Genomic DNA, 15,673 nt, shown 5'->3' with positions numbered 1-15,673 from the left:
GTCTGGCAACTTTCCATGTGATTTTGGAAAGAACATAGAACCATAAAGTCTAGAAAAATTATGACTACCTCAGCTGAGGATTATTAGGTACTAGAATATATAAATTATGCAGCCACATGAGTGTTGAAGAAGGTATCTCCCTCTATCCCTTTTCTGAAATGTCCTGTGCCCTGGAAAAGGAATCTTGCTCCCTTGAGGAAGTGCCAGGATATCTATGACCCCATTTGCAGAATCACATTAGCTGTATGTGTCTCTAGTTGGGTATTATGTAGAGAAATTTCCTGAACAATTGTGAGACCCATTCTCCTTTTAGATGGTAAAGTCAGGATCTCTTAAAGCACTTCTGTACACTGATTATAATATAAGAGTTACAGGGTGAATGAGCATTTACATTCTTAAAACAAGCAATGTAGACAGACACTTAGGAAGGCATTTTTCCAAATGAACGGGAAATGGAGAAACAAATTTTGAAAAAATGTCATCAGAGATATCATCCATTATCATTAAATATAGATACACAATATAGAATGCAATTAATGTTATTTTTGATTCCTGGCAGAACTCGAGATGGTGATTTGTCTGACTGCTATAGGACATCAGTGAGTGGGACTAGGTCTCATTAGGGAGGTGAAAGGAAGAACAAAAAATGCCAACACAACAAATGGAGCCCTTGATGCAGACGGTTAATGCATTTTGTCATATTACAGTGGGAACTGTAGATCTCTGTGGTCATGAAGAGGAGAGAGGAAAAACAGGGCTCCCAGCTAGGATGTTTAAGGACATAAGTGGTTGTGAGTTATATGAGAGTTCAGTAAGGAGTGATCTTTGGAAGACAGCCATTAAAACTGAGTTTCACTTTAGCATTAACAGGTTCAAAGGATAAAGAATGGTGAAAACTTTATTTTAAATGCATTATGGAAAATTTCAGAGCGAATCAAATTTAAGTTAGCAATATTTATTTAATTTAGCTTAGGAACTAAGAAAAATATACATAACTAGGCCATACAAATCCTCTCTCTAAGCCCCTTCAATGGCTTCTTAATGCTCTTAGAAAAAACGTACCTCTTTATCATGGCCTCTTTTCTAGGTCTCAGCCATTCTGGTTTTGTTTCAGCTCCTTAACATGACAAGCTTCTTCCTGCTTCAGAGGATCATCTTTCTCAATCTTTTAAAAATCTAAGCATTACTTTATTCTTTAAATTTTAGCGTAAATGTCACCTCTTTGGGAAGTCTTTCATGATTAAATCAGACCCCAGTTCACCTACCCTGCTCCTTCTGTTATTCTTAATTCAGTCCCACATTTTACCTACAGTACTTTTTATAATTTTCTTCGTTTTGTTAATTTTGTTGCATTTTCTGTTTGTTTTCCTCACCACTGTATTCCCAGTGTCTAGTAGAGTAACTGTTAAGAGTAGATACTCAATACATGTCATAAAGAAAAGAATAAAAATTCTCAGTTATTCTTATCTAAATTTGTAACATTCCAAGAATATAGAGGACCTAGGTTTCGAAATTTCTTGCTTTGGATATGTTCAGAGCAGACGTAAAATTTGAGGAGGAAGACTAGGCCAAAAATAATGCTCTGTGTACACAGCAATTAATATGGTGCTGGCGTGCTTGTTGAAATGTCTAATAAAGCTATTGTCACAAAAACTCTGGGGAAGTTTTGTGAGTTGATTTAAAAAAGTTAAACAACAACGTGCAAAATGCTACTTTAGATTCATAGGATCTGTTACAATAAATTACTTTTGGTCCAGAAAGGACTGTATTTACTGTGTTTCTCATTGGAACACTGAGGAAGGGAGTAGAGTAATAATGTGTAGAATGTAGAAGATACTGCTCCAGGTCCCAATTTTGCCTCATACAGTCTTCGCTCCTTGTGACAGGCATTGTCAGTATATCAATAAAGAGAGACAGTATTTTTGGCCTCACAGAGCATATAGTCTCGATTCTTATTGGGACTTTTATTTTTAAGCCTTTACCATTTGCTCAAGGGCATGTACTTGAGTTATAAAATGCTCTATGAGTGGCTGTGGTCATTTCTCAGTGAATGTCTGTAAGGATTTCTAGTCTATGTCTCTAGATTTTTCTTCAGTGTTTACTTTTGTCATTTTGTTTCAATGCTACACGTTTAGCAAAGTTTTAATGTTAGGTTAGCATTTAAGGAAAAAAGGACTTTGAAATAATAGAATTCTCACTGCCAGCACTTTTAAAAATTATATTTTATTTTTAAACGGAGAGCTAGAATAACCAGTTGTGTGACATTATATTTTGAAAAAAAAATGAATCTGGTACAATTTTCTTGCATTACTATGTGTCCCTCATTACCCCTATACTGGTGTAAAGCACCCAAATTTTAAGCAAGATCAAAAATAAAACAAAAACCACTTTATTTTTGCATTCTAAAATGCAGTATATAGCCTATAAATTAAAATTGTCAATTACCAGAACATAGAAATCACTAAGTATGAATTTATTTTCATCCCTTATATTTAAAAATGTAATACACTGAACATATTGCATTATAAGCACAGGTTCTCATAATGATTTTTCAATTCATAATAGCCTCAAAGACTTTCAAGATATGAATTACATTTCTATATTCCTTAACAATACTAATTTTTAATTTATAACATTATCGTGTCTGATTTTCATGGTTTTCCTGCATCTGTAACTTCTCATTTTCAGTAAATTGCCAATATTGCCTACAAGCATTTCTCTTTTTACTTCATATTTGCTATTTTAGTCGATGGTGATTTTTAAATACCTGATAGCCAAGTATGTTACATAGTCTTAAAGTAAGACTAAACACTTGAATAAAAGGCATGAGATAGATTCTTTTGTGCCTGAAATAAATAAAATTTAAGACATGGATTTTGTGAACTAATTTTGTTTCCTCAGAGACCTTTGTTTACTTTTCCTGGAAAAGCTGTATTCAAGATAGTTGAGTTCATTAGATAGACAAGTTCTATACAGGAGGCACATACTGTGTTTTGTTTTGTTTTATTTTATTATTCTATTTTATTTTATTTTATTTTATATTTTATTTTATTTTATTTTATTTTGTGGAGCTGGCACATCAAGTATGCCTAGGGAAAAGAATAATCACACAATGCACACAAACTGTATTTTAGCTCTCTACTTTTTGCTTGTTTTTTGTTGCTAATTATTTGAGCTCAAAATTACCTCTAATACCTTTATTCATATCTTGTGTAAATCTTTTCAAATAATGTCTAAAAAAATGGCACATGAAACCAGAAATATACTCTTTTTAATAGTCCTTCAGAGCTAAGCAAATCATCTTTACTTTGCATCTTTTTTTGGATGTGTGAATAAAAGTAAAAAGAAAAAAGAATCAATCCCAGAATTTTTTCAACAATGTGAATATACTTAATACTACTGAACTGTATATTTTAAAAGGGTCAAGGTGATGACTTTATCTTTATGTATCTTTTACCACAATTAAGAATTAAAAAGAAAAAGGAAAATAAAAATAAAGGAAAAGGGAGAAAAGAAAATCATGTTAAAGTTACAATGACTCTACTCTAGGAAACACACAAAAAACCCTAAAACACCCACCACATTCCAGGGATATGTCAGTATTGCCTCAAGAAGAAGAAAAAAAAAACAAAAACAGAATTAATAATAAAAGTTGCATACAAGGAAGACAACTCTAATTATTTAATTATAGAATTTAGAATAATGCTTTAACTATATTTATTCTTAGTAGCTATCAAGACAGTAGCAATTATTTAACTACAATGTCCAGAATCACATTATTATACTATTTCAGTGATGTTGGAAGTTTATACAATGCTGTAAAATATATAAAACATTAGAAAAATAAATAAGGACTTATTTCTCTTACAGATTTATGAAAGAATAATATAATTCAAGTTTAAAAGGAAAGAAGAAAGTTATGGGAAGAAGAAAGGGTGAGACTTTATTGAATAGCATTTAATTCTTGATTCTTCTTTTTGCTAATAGGGGCATTAATGTTATAATAAGGAAGGTCTTTAAAAAGATAAAATAAGAATGAAATATAGATTTAGGAACAACTTCTGGAAGAGAGCTTAGATGACATCAAAATAAAAAATTGCCATGTCCTACATTAAATTCTTTTAAAAAATTTTCAATTTTCAAATATTTCTAGACTTACAAAATTCTTGCAGAAATGGTATGAAGTGTTCCTTTTCCCATCTTCACTGTATATTAACATCTTATAGAATCATAGTACAAAGAACAAATCCTGGGAATTAACATTGATCTATTACTACTAACCAATCGATAGACCTTATACAAATGTCTTCAGTTTTCCTACTAGTGTCCTTTATCTGGTCTAAGAGCTGATCCTGAATTCCCAAATTGCATTTAGTTTTCATGTCTCCTTAGTCTCTTCTAATTGTGGCATTTCCTCAGTCTTAATTTTTCATTTGTGATCTTGCCATCTTGGAAGAGTACTAGCTAGTGTTTTGTAGAATATATCTATCTCAATTTGAGTAAGTCTGATGTTCTCTCAATGTTCCAGTTTATATGATGTGTTTTTTTTTTGTGAAAAATAGAGAAGTGATTTTGTATTCTTCTCAGTTCTTCATATGAGAAGATACTCTAACTTCTGATGGCATAAAGTCTTCTAGGCTTATATTGTATTTTCTCTAGCCCAGCTCTGGTTGCTTTCCTTGGAGAATGGTATTTAGAAATCTGGGTGTTAAGTGTGTTCATCACTACTGGGTAAACTTTGCTCTAGACATTCTTTGTGGACAGAACTAGGGACGATATTTCTGTATCTGTATTTAAAACAACAACAAGAGTTTATTCTGGTACATCCAATTCTCATTCAAACCCACCAGGTCCATTCTCTCGTACCTTATTTATAAATCCTTTCTCTGATAATAGGATAGCTAGCTCTCATAACCACAATATACTTAATTATTTGCTGAATCCTAGACTGCCCAATTGTTAATTTATACCCCTAGGAACAAAGTTTTTACTTACAGTACAATATTTGTGTCTTTGCTCTAACAGTAAATAGTAAAAGTATTGTTTTCTGTGGATACTTAAGTTAGTTATCCCAACTCTAATAAAGTTAATACTTTATATCAGGAAAATGCATTTTAAGAAAGAAAAATACAATATGACTAATGATTATTTATACGTGAAATCAGAGTAAATGTGCCTGAGTGGTTGGAGCTGTAGCAACACCCAATACTTCTTTTATTCTTTATTTAGTTTTTAATTTTTCACCTAATATAGTATCTTTTTGACAAAAGCCCCCTAGTACTCAATGTAAACTCTAGTGGCAAAAAATTTTGTTATTATTTTTTATTTTGATTAATGTAATTTACAAAAGGTGTTTTAAAGATTAGTTTGGAGAACTATGTGAGAAAGCAGAATGCAATTTATGTATTTATTTTTAACATTTGCTTTTTTTCTGACCGTAAAAGTGATAAATACTCATTGTGTAAGATACATAAAGAAAAACACTACAGAAGCTAGTAAAAATCATTTATGTCCCTATAGATAACCACTGTTAAAATCTTAATGCATGTCCTTTATTGTTATATAGTGTATGAATAGCTATACATATAGTTTTGAATTCTGCTCTTTTCACTTTTTATTACATTATAAGCATTTTCCTTGTCACTAAATATTCTTCAAACATCATGATTTTCAGTGGCTGAATATTATTATGTCAAATTTCATAATTTATCTAGTTATTCTTCTGACGTTGGGGATTTAAGCAGATCCTAATTTTTGTGCTCTTACAAAAAGAATTTCATTGAATGTCTTGCCCGTGTTATAAAACTTTATACGTAGTTGATGGTGAATGAAAGGTTAGTAAAATTAAAATGTAGTAAACGGAACTAAAAAGATGGTTAGGACCCCTTCAGGAGAAAATAAATAAGACTTTTGTGAATGAATAGAAGAAAATGAGAAAAGTGGAGAGAACAAATCCATGCCAGATGGAATACACAGTAAGGTTGTGCCACACAGAGAGGATGAATGGCAGGATGTTTTGACCCTTACTATAAAGTTTCTATAAAAGAAATTTTACTGGGTCTATCAGTTTTTGCTGTGTAACAAAACACTTCAAAATTTAATGGCTTAAAACATTACAAAAGTTTTCCTAATTTCTGTGCACTGGTGGGGCTGTTCTCATCTGGGCCAGCTTAGGCTTGGACTGGATGGTCTAGCATGGCCTCCGTCACATATCTGGTGCTTTAGAAGGGAAGCTGGAGTCTCTCTCTATATAGTTTATCATCTCTTAGTGAGGCTATCCTGGGCTTATATACATGATATTAGAGGATTCCCTGCCTGTTAATTACATTCCCGTTGCATTTCTCCCATAGTGCCTATCAAACAATAGACAAAAATAAATACTGAAATTGGTTGGTGGTCATTCTGTTTATGCAGTTGTTCTATTTCAGTTGTTTAAAGACTTGGGCATGTATAAGAATCACCTTTAGAGCTTAGATAGAATTCTGGTATGTGAACTTCAGGTCCTGAGGTTCTGATTTAGTAGATTGCACTGGGGTCTAAGAATTCTCTTCACTGTAAGTACCTTTAGGTTATTCTGATGCAGATTGGACAAATTTTGACAAAACTATTTTAAGTTATGACTGTGTATTGCAAAGCATAAGGGAAATTCACAAAATACATATGGATGTATGTATGTATTCATGTATGTATTCATGAAATATCCTGACTTGAAATGAATAGGGTGTGGTCATTAATTGCTTTTATTTGAAAAAAATTCCATTTTCTTTTCTCTTGTGATTGGCACTTCCATAGCTGTAAGATAGGCTAGACTGGGAAGTCTTGGATCTAGAGAGTGGAAGTGGTTCAGGATTGAGAGAAGACCAGGAGTTAAAACTCAAGAGCAAGACCAGAGGTCTGTTTATTAATTTGAGGAAATGCATATGGATTATAAAACCTGGAAATTATTCCAAAATCAAAATACAAAGAAACAAGCAAACAGAATCATATGGATAAAGGTACTATTAACTAAAGACTGAACAGGATTCCAGATGTGGCATACAGAAACAAGAGGAAAGAATATATGGTAATGGTGATCTGAGCATTAAAAAGGTCAGGTTAAGAAGGGTTACAGGTAGATATTCGCAGTGCAGTTAGTGGAATATTAAGATTCAATTCAGAAGATCCAGTAATTTATGGAATGTGGTACAGGTCGGAAAGAGCCAACCAGTTCGGGAATACCAAGATTAGAGTAGAATTAGAAGTAAAAATGGTTCTAAATTCTGATCCAGCAAATAACTGCCGTAAGCTATTAATATCCTCCTCTCTCAGGACCAAAGGCTGACTTCCATGATTAGAGAGGCATGAGAAAGAAATTTGTCAACAAAGGCATTCTCTTGGGATACTTGTCTAAGTTTTGTTTCAGGTATATAACACAAATCCTATGAGATATTAAATCAGCCACTTATCACCTTTTCTTCTTTAATCACTTTCCTTCACCTTTCCCACAATGTCAAGTAGGAAAAGTCAATTATTTTATTTCTTTTGTGGCCAGTATTGCTATTTATATTGAAGTATGGTTATTTTTCTACATGACTTATTTCAACTACCAGACTCTATTCCTTCAGGCCAGGAACTTTATTTATCTTATTTCCCCATTTTACGACACAGTGCTTTGAATGTAAGAGATATTTAACAAATGTTTTATTAATTTGTGAAAGAAGAGATTGGTTAATTTAAATATGGGCACTTTAAGCTTTTGAGACTGAGATCTCAAAAGATTCAGGACTTAAAAGGAAGATACTCAAAAAGTACAAAATATCATTTGGTTATTCTCTTTAGTAATGCATCCATTCAAGTCTTTTGCTCATTTTTAAATTGGATTGTCTATTTTTTTATTGATTTTTATTTATATATCCTGGTATAAGTCTCTGGTCAGAAATATGTATTGCCAATATACTCTCTCACCTTATGTCTTGGTTTATTCTATTGTCTTTGTTTTTGATCTCCAGACATAAAGGAATATATATTGTATGATTCTGTTTTATGAAGTTCAAAAAGCAGACAAAACTTATCTGCTGTAATAGAAGTCAGACTAGTGCTAACCTATCGTGGGTTGGGGGAGTTCTAATGACTGGGAAGATGCAGTAAAAGGCTTCTGTGGTGCCAATAATATTCTACATTAGTTTATATAGGCATGTGCTTTTCAAAAGCTAATTAATCTACATTTAAGATTTATGTTGTATCTCATTAAAAAGTAAAAAAAAAAAAAAAAAAGGAATTAAGTCCATGAAAGATTCTTTTAAAACGTCTGCTTTAGTCATTGTTAAGGAAGGAAGCCCGTCTCTTAAATTAGAAAAAAAATGCAGAATTCTGCCTTCATCAGCGTGATCTAGACCAGCACATGCACACTTGGATTATTCACAAGTACTTTCTATATAGTACTCTGACATAATTGTGGCCCCAAATTAACCAGCCATTTTGGATAATTTAAGTGTATTAACCATCATCATCTCTCAACTGTTCAGATTTACCACATGGGGTTATCTAAATAATCTGTTGAGGGGATAACATCAGCCAAAAGGACTTTGCTTGTTGGATTCTGGTTCATTTGGGCTCTTAAAGCAAATCATAAATCATGTGGTATAAAACAAATTTTCAGTCATTAAAGTACTTCCAGTTACCACTCTGCAGGGAAATCTTTTTTTTATTTTCCTCTTACTTCAGATTGGGTTTAAAGCTCTCTAGTATTTATTACATCCAACTTGTGGTCCCAAATGGAAATGTTCTTTAGCTTTTATTGCAACAATCTGTAGAACTTTTTGCCTAAATGGAGGATCTGGTTAGATTTTTTTTCTGAGTGACTGCCCTTCTGTTTATTTAAAGGGAGAATGATGCACAAAGTTGTGAAATGATAATCATTTTTTTCTTGTGTGTTCTCTGTATATATTCTCATACAATATTAAATTGCTGTCCAAAATTTTTTATTTTAATTTTAAGATGTTGCAAAGGATATAATTTCCAGTTTATTGAAAATATTAACATTGTAAACTGAAACTATAGCATCACTCTTTTAAAATTATCCAATGGAATCCAAATACTACAATGATATCAAACCAACATCATCCATTTAAAAAAGTGAACAAAATGCCTTACTAGTTGGAGATTTTTCTTTTTGAACTCATAGTGTCAGCTCATTTTCCCCAAAGGTTATAACTTAGTAATACATTTTTATACTTGAAAATCTTTTATTGTATACCTTATCTTTAATCTAAGCAAAAAACATATTTATATTAATCGAAATTAAAATCTTTATTTCTTCTGACCATAAAGGTATAAATGTTAAATTTTTCTTCAGAATTGAATTATCATTATTGCTATATCATTATTGTATATCATTACTGCTATTAGTGCACAATTGATCAAATCAATATGCAAATTTAAATCTTGAAAAATTAATTATTCAAAATTAAAGGGTTTTTTTGGTTTGAAATGTATCATATATTTATAGATGTATATTATTTATTACCAGAGTAACACAAGTTTTATAATCATTCTATTCCTATTATTTGTTTTTGTAGTTGAAAACATTGATAAATATTTTCACATAAATAAGTAGGTGGAAATAAATTTTACTTCCATAGGAATGTCACTAATACTAGTTCTTTATCATTTATATCAAAAGTCATATAGTGATGTATTATTAAAATTATGTTTTAATTCTCAACATGATCAGGATCTCCTTCCATTTTAATGAAAGCAAAGAAGTCAGCTGAAATAGAAGTCATCTGACTTATATTTTTGCAACATAGAGTCTTTCCTAAAGTTTTTCAAGTGACTTTTTCCTGTTACATTTCATGTAAAGGCACCTTATTTAACTCAATATACTCAGAAAGGATTGGTGAAATAAATATTTATTTCAATACATCTATGCCAATACACATTTTTTGATGAAGCATTTCTTTCTTATAAAGTATTTTATATGTATTTCCATCAAAACTTTTACTTGTACACTTAACTCTTCATTCTTAGAAAATGTTCACCTTATAATCTAATTGGAAAGTTCAGTTTTCATTGTCAAATAAATCAGTGATGGTAGACTTACTTTCTGTGACAAAACATATGTCTTTGCTTTTCAATAATAAAAAAAATCGATATATATTTTTTGTTGTAACCACATAGCTTCTGATTTCCAGAAGTGATTCTGATGGATAAGTCACAAATTGAGTCTTAACACTTGCATTCAGTAAGGTGACTGTTCCTTTAATATTTTGTGGATAAATACTCACAGGACTCTCCCTCAGGAGCAATGTCAATAGGCAGGGGTGAGACAAGATGGAGTAGGAAATAAAAAACTGTCTTTATTCCTGCTACCCTACTCACAGTATATCTAAATTCAAATTATTCCAATGTGGACATATTTTCCAGTCTTTAATTTCACTCTTAGCTATTAATGGAAATAGAGATAATAAATATAAGGATAGACACAAAGTTAAATCATATATTTATTTTGCCTTTATTTAAGAAGTCTTCACAGATATCAATATTTCAAATTGTTTCTTGTTGAGAGCCAGAGAAATTTATACCTTAAGGCAAGATACTATGGTGGGATTCTGGATAAATAAAGACAAATATGCTTTTTCTTTTCAAAGTGGGAGAAGTATGATCATCAAAGGGCAATTGGGAAAGGAGAATATGTTTGATTCCTGTACTGATTTCTCTAATAATAGACTAATAAAATGTTTTCTGTTTGAAAAGAATGTATATAGGCACAAAGGTACATAACATGTATGAAAACAAATTAGCTGAAAACATTTTGAATGTTGGCCTTTATTTTTAGTAAGCAGCAGTATTGTCTTATTATTTTTTAATGGATAAGAAGGCATGAATTTACTTATATTTCCCTTTTTTCTTTTATCCCACTTTTTATTTTATATTTTGAAATTTTTATTTTTCAATTAGAATTGGCATTCAATATTTATATTAGTTTCAGAAGTACAGAATAGTGGTTAGACCTTTATATAATTATGAATGATCCCCCCAATTAGGTTAGTACTCACCTGGTACTATACATAGTTATTACGATATTATTGGCTACACTCCCTATGCTGTACTTCACCATCCTCTTGACTATTTTGTAACTATCAATTTGTAGTTCTTAATCCCTTCACTTTTTTCACCCAGCCTCCCAATCTTCTTCTCATCTACCAATCACCAGTTTGTTCTCTTTATCTATGAGTCTGTTTCCGTTTTATTTGTTTATTTTTTTCCTTTAGATTCCACATATAACTGAAATTATATGGTATCTGTCTTTCTATCTGACTTATTTCACTTAGCATAATACCCTCTAGGTCATCATATCATGGCAAATGATAAGATTTTATTTTTTTATGGCTGAGTAATATTCCATTGCATATATATATATATATGTACCACATCTTATCAAATCATCTATTAATGGGCACTTAGGTTGCTTCCATATCTTGGCTATTGTAAATAGTGCTGCAGTGAACATAGGGGTGCATAGATCTTTATGAATTAGTGTTTTGGTTCTCTTTGGATAATCATCCAAAAGCACAATTGCTGGGTCATAAGCAGTTTTATTTTTAATTTTTGAGGAACCTCCAAACTGTTTTCCACAGTGTGTGCACCAATTTGCAATTCTACCAAGAGTGCACAAGGGTTCCCTTTTCTCCACATCTTCACAAATAATTGTTGTTTATTGATTTTTTTTTGTTGATAGCCATTCTAACATGTGTGAGGTGATATCTCATTATGATTTTAATTTGCATTTCTCTAATGATTAGTGATTTTGCGCATCTTTTCATATGTCTATTGGCCATCTGTATGTCCTCTTTAGAAAAATATCTGTTCATGTTCTCTGTCCATTTTTTAACTGGATTGTTTGTTTTTCTGGTGTTGAGTTGTACAGGTTCTTTATAAATTTTGATATTAACCCCTTATCACATGTATCATTGGCAAATACCTTCTCCCATTTAGTAGGTTGTCTTTTCATTTTGTTGATGGTATTCTTTGATGTGCAGAACTTTTTAGTTTGATGTAGCTTCATTTGTTTATTTATTTATTTTTGTATCCCTTGACTGAGAAGATATATCAGAAAAAATATTACTAAGAGCAGTGTCCGAGAGTTTACTGCCTATGTTTTCTTCTAGGAGTTTTATGGTTTGGATCTTACATTTAAGTTTTCAATCCATGATCACTTATGTTGGGTGCTCCAGGAGTGAACTTCGTGTGGATCGTGTGTACCCTCCTGTTGTATTTGACACTTGATTGCTGTTGGTACATCACTGTGTTGGATTGACTCTTAGGTTGAATGGCTGTGAGGATTGCCCATGGCCACTGTGTATGTGCTGCATGTGTGTGGGCTGACCCAGGGAGCTGAATTTGCCCCAGAAGGCTTGTGTGCCTCTTGAGATCACCTTTTTGGTATGCCACTGGTGGAGCTAAGCAGCTAGTGCTCTGTTATGGTTTACACTGGCCTCCAAGTGTGTTGGTTCTGGGGACCCTTGGGAGGGCCCTCATTCAGGCTAAGGTCAACTGCTGCTTACTACCGCCCCAGGCTAATTGGTAGGAGCCACAAAGCAATTGGTTAGTTGCTGCCTATGCTAGAACTGGAGGCATGTGGGAGAGGCCACGCTGCAAACTGAGTCTGGCTGCCACCAGTAGTAGGCCTGGGGCAGCTCAGCAAAAGGCCCATGACACCCCAAAACCTGAGAGTGCCTACCGGTTGCTCATAAGGCTCAGCAGCTCAAAGAGCCTTAGGTGGTACATAAGTTGCGTGAGGCAGGGTCCCAGGGAATCACCACGGTGGGCAAGTTGTGTCCCTCAGATTAGTGTAGATTGAGATTTGGTGCCAGTGCTACTCTGTGGCTACTTGCAAAAATCTCAGATCACACTGAGGCCAGCCACTACCCACTTGGGCCAGTAGATCCCCAAAATTTGTTCTAGAAACACTGCGGCTTAGGCTGGGGCTAGTTGCCCACCACCGAAAGTGATTCTGGTGGTGTGCAAGCCAAGGCCTATGGATTGCTGCTGAAGGAACCTCCTGTCCAAATGGTAAGGCTGGTTGTCTAGGCACAAAAATGCCTCCAGTAATGCTTGAGTTTGGTGGGAACAGGTCTCAGAGTCACCAGGATGGAGTGAGTGGAATTCAGGAGGCCAATGCAGATTCAGATTTGGCTGTGTGGGGTGAGGACTCAACATAGACAAGATGACACTTGCTTGTAGGCTGCATAGGAGGAGGGCTCAATGAAGGGACAATGGCCACTGTTTCTCTAGCACTCATCCCAAAGCCACACAACTCTGTCTTTCTCTATATGTTTGTGGTAACTCTTGAGCTGCTGCCTTCCGCTGGAGCCCAGGGTAATTAATTGCCTGAGAATGAATGAGTCTGTGCATGTGCTCTTTAAGGGGCTATCTAGATTTGCTGCAGCCATCTATCTCACCAGAATGGTCAGAATCTCCACTGATTTTCACAGCCAGATTTTGTGGGGATTCCTCTTCCTGGCACTGAAACCATAGGATAGGGATCCCTGGTGTGGGGATGGTGCCCATCATTCCTTCAGGAGGACCTCTGCGTCCAGGATATTTCTACTGATTCTCAACTGCCACATGTGGGTGCCAGGCTAGCCCATTTCATGTTCCCACCCCTCTTAACAGTCTCAATGCGGCCTCTTCTTTATATCCTCTTATAGAGTTCTGTTTTGCTAGTCTTCAGATGGTCCTCCAGGTTGATTGTCCTATAATGTAATTGTAATTTTAATACCATCATTGGACAGGCACAGCATTTTCCTATTTTGCCATCTTGACCGAAACTCTTACTCCTTTTAATTTTTCAAAAGACTGTATATTTTTAGAGCAGTTTTAGGTTCACATTAAAATTCAGAGATTTCCCATATATCCCTGTCCCAATACATGCATAGCTTCCCTCATTACCAACAACCTCCACTAGAATGATACATTTGGTAAAATTGATGAACCTACAAACACATTGTTATCATTTTAAGTCCATTGTTTACATAGTAGTTCACTGAGCGTTGTATGCTCTATGGGTTTAAACAAATGTATAATGACATGTATCCACCATTATCATATCATATAGAGTATTTTCATTTTTCTAAAAATCCTCTGTGCTTCATCTATTCATCCCTCCTCCCACCCTCATCCACTTATCTTTTTACTGTCTCTGTAGTTTTGCCCCTCCTTTTAACTTTGTATAGCATACTATAGTTCCACCAATTTGAAAGTTAGGAGAATGACTTGCAGAGTTAAAATTAAAAATCCTGTCTCTTCTGAAAAAGGTTATTTAATGTCTAGGCTAGAGAATAAGGCAGAAAAATTTATGGCAAATAGAATTTGGATTTAGTACTTTGAAAATTTTAAGTTATGAATGGAAAAGAAAAGATGCAACTTATGCCCATTTTTATTTACATGTTTTGATTTATAAAACAAAATTTTAACTCAGGTGTTTACCTCTGCTTATATGGGAGAGAAGGAAGAGAGGAAAGTATCAGAAGGAGATAATAAAATATTTGTATAAAAACACGGCTTATTCCAAAGCACATAATTTAAAAAGTATGCTTTTTAAAAAGTTAAATTTACATAAGACAATTTAAAAATTAAGAAATGAGCATAAAGAAGAAATAGATATGTTATAACTACGACACTTAGAAATAGTCGCAGAATATTTTCTTCCAGTTATTTGTCCATACATGTGTATTTTCATATAGTTAAAATCGTATTGCACAAAAATGTGGCTTGTAACATCTTCCACTTAACATATTTTGTCAGAAAACTAAAAATTTTAGAAACTCCGTTTTCATGATTATATAGTATTCTACATTATAGATGCATCACAATATGTCATTTCCAGTTTTCACTCTTATAACTTCTGCTGTGATGAATATCTTTTTGTATAAATCCTTTTCTATATTTCTGTTTTCTTCTTAGGATAAAATTTTAGAAGTGGGGTTTTTAGAGCAAAATAACAGGAGTTTTTAAAAGCTTATATTGCTAAAATTGTTTTACAGAAAGGTTGCTCAGATTGACAGTTCCACTACCAATATGAGAGAGAGCGATCGTTTCTTTGTGTTATCTCAAGCACTGAGTATTAGCTTTGAAAATTCTTTGTTAACTGTGTAGGTGAAAAAAGACATCTCATATTAAAATGCATATTATTCCTAACTCATCCACTAATTTCTTTCTCTTTTTTCTCTCTCTTAATTAGTTAGGTTTTATAAATATGGATGGATATCACCTACAAAAGTATGAAGATCAAATAAGCAGAACAGCATACTTAAAACATCCCAGATTTTCAGTACAGATATAATGCAGATTTAACAATTTTAAAATATTCTTTTTTAAAGTTTTATTAATTTTAATAAGTTTTGATGTTGAATTTTTTTCATAGTTTTTTTTTTTTTATTTTTAATTGTAATTTGTCCTTCAATGTTTCTCTAAATGTCTTTTCAATGATATACTTGTTTAATACTGTGGTGGGCAGAATAATGCCCCCCAAAGATGTCCATCCTTGGGATCGCTGCTTAAATGTCATTGTATTATTAATGGTTTCTTGGATCAGCTTATTTAACTGCAATTATCATACTGATCAGGATTCCTAGCTCCCCCTAGCCTGCTTTATTTTTTTTCTTTTTACTTTTATTTATGTGCTTTAATA

The 15,673-nt window shown here is 33.1% G+C and overlaps 1 long non-coding RNA gene across 2 annotated transcripts in view; it reads left to right on the top strand.

Moving 5' to 3' along the window:
• Window positions 1-15,673, top strand: part of LOC111731269 — a 213,032-nt gene that overhangs the window by 113,800 nt on the left and 83,559 nt on the right. Inside the window, exon 3 of one of the 2 annotated variants that reach the window (XR_002777048.1) lies at window positions 3,871-3,895. The exons of the other annotated variant lie outside the window; for it this stretch is intronic. This is a non-coding gene — a long non-coding RNA (uncharacterized LOC111731269). Of the gene's footprint in view, window positions 1-3,870; window positions 3,896-15,673 lie in introns of those variants that run through there. 2 annotated transcript variants of the gene reach the window in all.

This window comes from Pteropus vampyrus, unplaced genomic scaffold (genome assembly GCF_000151845.1).
Source record: "Pteropus vampyrus isolate Shadow unplaced genomic scaffold, Pvam_2.0 Scaffold11, whole genome shotgun sequence".
NCBI classification, from domain to species: Eukaryota; Metazoa; Chordata; class Mammalia; order Chiroptera; family Pteropodidae; genus Pteropus; species Pteropus vampyrus.
This window is presented reverse-complemented; position numbering and strand designations above follow the sequence as displayed.